The 5515-nt window shown below is 42.1% G+C and overlaps 1 long non-coding RNA gene across 1 annotated transcript; it reads left to right on the forward strand.

Moving 5' to 3' along the window:
• The first annotated feature begins 64 nt into the window (after positions 1 to 64).
• Positions 65 to 5136, forward strand: LOC111964807 (uncharacterized). Its single transcript, XR_002877440.3, has 3 exons — positions 65 to 136; positions 4773 to 4872; positions 5059 to 5136. It is a non-coding gene; the product is annotated as an uncharacterized lncRNA (long non-coding RNA).
• Positions 5137 to 5515: the final 379 nt, after the last annotated feature.

Genomic DNA, 5515 nt, shown 5'->3' on the forward strand with positions numbered 1-5515 from the left:
AGGCCACACACTCACAGGCCACACACACGCTGGCCACACACACATACTGGCCACACAGAGACATGTATGTTGTGTGTTCCACAGGCGAGTGCAAGTGTGATGACCGTTGGTCTGGCTGCATCATGGATGATGTTGGGTAAGTTTAATCTAAAGTACTTTGTTTTCCAAACAACCCGTCCACACTGCCACGGCAACAGACCCCATTCTCCGCGGCAATGCCGACATTTCAAACGTGTGTTCCCTCTGTGCATCTCTGTGTCGCTGTGATGTCATAGTGTGTTAGTGACAACCCTCTTCTCTAAGAGACTATCTGACCATGTTAGAAAGGATGGAAGTACTGCACTTTTAACACTAACCCTAACTCACCATAACCTTACCCCTAACTCTCACCCTTAAACCTAACACCTCAACCTTAAACCTAACCCTAACCCTGAACCTAACCTTAACTCCGACTAAGAACTAATATCTCATATACTTTTCATCAGTTCTGATGATAATGCCACCTTTGTTCATCTTAGCCTGGACAGAAAGTGACTACCCAGAAAAAACAGTCAGTCTGACTTAGTTGGACATTTAGACAGGGGAAATCATCTGAATTAGGACAAATAATACATTCACAGTGATTATCTTGTTAGTGTTGACTCTTCTAGGACACACGTTCTGCTAGCGGAACCCTTGACAACATTCCGCTGAAAAGGCAGCACGGGAAATTCAAAAATATTTTTTTGAAATATGTAACTTTCACACATTAACAAGTCCAATACAGCAAATTAAAGATAAACATCTTGTTAATCTACCCATCATGTCCGATGTAAAAAATGTTTTACAGCGAAAACACAACATATGATTATGTTAGATCACCGCCAAGTCCAAAAACACACAACCATTTTCCCAGCCAAAGATAGGAGTTCACAAAAAGCAGAATAGAGAAAATTAATCACTAACCTTTGATGATCTTCATCAGATGACACTCATAGGACATCATGTTATACAACACATGTATGTTTTGTTCGATAATGTGCATATTTATATAAAAAAATTACAGTTTACATGGCGCCATGTTCAGAAATGCCTCCAAAATATCCTGAGAAATTGCAGAGAGCCACATCAAATAACAGAAATACTCATCATAAACTTTGATGAAAGATACATGTTTTACATAGAATTAAAGATACACTTGTCTTAATGCATCTGCTGTGTCAGATTTCAAAAAAACTTTACGGAAAAAGCACACCATGCAATAATCTGAGATGGCGCTCAGATATAAACAACATTTCTCCGCATGTTGGAGTCAACAGAAATACGAAATTACATCATAAATATTCCCTTACCTTTGATGATCTTCATCAGAATGCACTCCCAGGAATCCTAGTTCCACAGTTAAATTGTGTTTGTTCGATAATGTCCATATTTATGTTCAAGTAGCTACTTTTGTTGGCATGTTTAGTACACATATCCAAACACTCACGCAGATCCAGCAGACGTCGAACGAAAACTAAAAAAAGTTATATTATAGGTCGAATAAACTTGTCAAACTAAGTAGAGAATCAATCTTTAGGATGTTGTTATCATAAATATTCAATAACGTTCCAACCGGAGAATTCCTTTGTGTCTATAGAAGTAATGGAACGCAAGTCGATATCATGTGGAATGCACGTGACCAGGACCTGGCACTCTGCCAGACCACTGACTCAAACAGCTCCCATCCGGCCCCACATCACAGTAGAAGCTTCATTCAACATTCTACAGACTGTTGACATCTAGTGGAAGGCGTAGAAAGTGCAAACAGATCCATATCCCACTGGGATTTCAATAGGCGATGAGTTGAAAATCGACCAGCCTCAGAATTTTCACTTCCTGTTTGGATTTTTTCCTGTTTGGATCATATGGCAGGTTTTCGCCTGCCATATGAGTTCTGTTATACTCGCAGACATCATTCAAACCGTTTTAGAAACTACAGAGTGTTTTATATCCAATAGTAAAATAATATGCATTATTAGCATCTGGGACAGAGTAGGAGGCAGTTCACTCAGGCACGCTATTCATCCAAAGTGAAAATGCTGCCCCCTATCCCTAAAAAGTTTTAACAATGTCTGGAGCATTAGAAAATATTTTAGACTGCATTGTAGTTCAGGAAATGTTCACTAGATGGCAGTAGAGATTGTTGTTTACTCCAGACATCAGTAACTTCAGGCACTGGACTGTTTGTCCAGGGATTCATATTAGTAATACTATCTGTGAGTGATTGGTCATGTCCTTAACTGCCACGTAGAGTTTCACCAATCACATTCTATGTTCTGAATAATATGTTATACCTCTCTCGGTTAACTGTGGAGCTCTTGTACTGTCCTTGTCAGCCAAATGTTCACCGTTCATTGTGTATTTCTGTGTGTACACGCTTGCTGCTTTGCAGCTTGTGTGGGTGAGTGTATCTATATGGATGCAACTGTGTGTGAGCGCTTTGTGTGTTAGTATGGAGGATGTGTGTCTTTACCCCTCTTCTTTAATACCTCTTGCGTTTCCCCTCAATCCCAAATGGGACAGCAGGTGAGCAGAAGCTTGGCTRGAACGCTGCTCGTGCAGTTTGAACCAATCGGCTGCCTGGAAGGGTTGTCAGTCATCTCAACCTTTCCMATTCCATCCAATAGCATTACGGCCTCTGTGGCTCGACGTCCCGCCGTAGCTTCGTCTTCTTCTTCTTCAGATGATGATGATGCAGTGTAAAGAAATACAGCTCTGTGGTCTGATCTCAGCTGTATTTATTTATGTTCATTATGTACATATATTTTTCAGATTTATTTTCATATATTTTTTCAGTTTTGGGCTGATGTCACTCGCTGAGCACTTTTGGAGCAACGGATTGTACTACTGTTATACTCATAGGGGGATCCCTTTTCCCCCTTAAAGCTTTGACAATGAGCCCTACCCATCATGTCTTGTCCATCTAACCGATTGATACAGTCTGCAATGTCATTCCCGTACGAGACCAATATGATTTATCTCCATTAATACTGTACTCAACAGCACTGACCCCTCTTAGGATTCTATCTTTGATATTGTTATCTGACTTTTGCAACCTCTCTGTGGGGTCAGCATGTCACATGTCAAAGGTCAGAAGTTATTATTTACCCTTTCCCCAGCACATGGCTCTTACCCAGACTCCCTCTCTCTAAGCAGAGGTCAATGGTATTTCAGACACTCGTATTCAATGAGCAAGTATCAGTCACGCCCATTGATGGACTTTTTATTTTCTCTTCTCAGCGCCTGCATGTCTGTTCCTATTAACTAATACTGACAGTCTACTGTGTGGTGGTTCTCTCCATCAAAAGGGTTGGGGTTCTATCTGGATTCCTTAATTAATGTGTGTGTGTGTGTGTGTGTGTGTGTGTGTGTGTGTGTGTGTGTGTGTGTGTGTGTGTGTGTGTGTGTGTGTGTGTGTGTGTGTGTGTGTGTGTGTGTGTGGTGTGTGTGTGTGTGTGTGTGTGTGCACAAACTGGGTTGTTAGCCAGCCTGGGGGTACCATAATGCACTGGATGAATGAGAGACTTGTGTTTGTATCACCCTGGGTTCCTCTGTGTTAGGTTCTTCATTACTGAGGGTTTTACTATGTTGGGGCACCGCCCACAAATGGGAAATGTTCTTTATCAGTCATCATACACGATCCTCTCTTCATTTAGAGTGTTTAGCGAGAGAGAAGAAGAGACCGAGAGAAACATAGAAAGAAGTAAGGGAGGGTTGATGTATATCTAYATTGCCAGTGATTCATTGGAGGTCTCTCTCTCTCTCTATCCCTCTCTCTGTTATTGTGAGCCTTTGTTTGATTKCTAATCAGTWTGACTCTCACTACTATTGTAAGTGCTACAATAATCCACACTCARCTCAGCCCYTTGACTTCCACCATTTCCTTTCTCCGGGAAAGCTCCTGTTGGGCCCAGGATTTGCTGCATTGTGTTTACAGCACTAGCTCCCATTAGCCACTCACTAGCATTACTACTCAAAGCGGATACATATTTGCTGTATCATTTAGCAACAGTGCTATGGCGAGACAGGACAATAGCATCTGAGGCCAAGCCCTGATTGCAGGAATGCAGAGCAGCAAGGGGTCAACACTAACAATGACAGACTAACAACAGAAAGACCCCTGATTGAGTGTCAGTTGCTTACTAGCAAACCAGGTGCTATTGATTACTTCAGGGCAAAGGTGGTCTGCAGAAATGTATTAATTTYAAGTCAATCAATTTCTGCAACAAAAGACACCTTTGTCCTTAAGCTATCAATGGGACCTGATTTCTGCCACCACACATCACTGATTGTGCATAGGTTATGATTCACAACCAGAAGCAACAACAAGGACAACAACAATAATGTGACAAATATTATTTCCTCTACACACCATCAGTCAATATTAATCTTGTATGCCAATGCCATACCGCTACTCTCCCTATTCTTWGACTGTGGTCATCAACAGATAAAAGGTGTGTTATTCTATAGATGGTGGGCTTGGATTGGGATTGGACTGAAATGGAACCAACTCTTAGAATCAGTCAGAAATGTTAGTCAGTCTTGTTCAACACGTTTTGTGGTGAATGTTTCCTTCCTGTTCATATACGGTAATTTGTAAGTATATACCACACTACTGGCCTTCTCTCTGTAAGGACAACGCTAAAGCAACACAAGAGTGGCACAGTGTGTCTCAGAGGGATGTGTGTTGYTGTTGCCGTGCTGCAGTTGTTTCCACTGTAACTGCGTGACTCTGTGGTTGTGTTGAACAGCTTCTACCTGCCCAAGAGGTTCTCTAACTGCAACGTGGAGGAGTACCATACCTTCCTCAACAGTGGTGGTGGAGCCTGTCTCTTCAACAAACCCATAAAGGTACACACACACACACACACACACACACACACACCCCTGGAGGGGATAATGAAGAAAATAACTTCAAAGCTTATAAAGCGCTTTTCTTAAATTTCACCTAAAGCACTTAGATTAACCTAACCACTCTCTTTCTCTCTCTCCTCTCTACTCTCTTTCACTCTCCCCCCTCGCTCTCTGTGACTCCAGCTGGTTGACCCTCCAGAGTGTGGGAATGGTTTGGTGGAGCCAGGGGAGGAGTGTGACTGTGGCAGCCCAGCGGTGAGTAGCTGAGAGTGGACAGACATTGGCCCTAGACACCTCTGGTCCTGGAGAATCTAGATTTTTGATTTTTTTTCTCTCATTTTGTCTGTCATAGTTGAAGTGTACCTATGATGAAAATTACGGCCTCTCTCATCTTTTTAAGTGGGAGAATTTGCACAATTGGTGGCTGACTAAATACTTTTTTGCCCCACTGTATATGCGTGTTGTGACAATGCATAGTGTCTGTACCTGACAGTTGTTACAGCAGAGTCCGTCGCTACACTTTGAGCCTTGTGTGAGTGTACACTTCTGACAGCACTTCTCTCCCTCCCTCTCACACTCCTAGTGAAGGAACCACACACATATAAACAAACGCATATGAATCAAGGTTCCCTGTAGTTCT

Source organism: Salvelinus sp. IW2-2015, linkage group LG6.1 (genome assembly GCF_002910315.2).
Source record: "Salvelinus sp. IW2-2015 linkage group LG6.1, ASM291031v2, whole genome shotgun sequence".
Taxonomy (NCBI): domain Eukaryota; kingdom Metazoa; phylum Chordata; class Actinopteri; order Salmoniformes; family Salmonidae; genus Salvelinus; species Salvelinus sp. IW2-2015.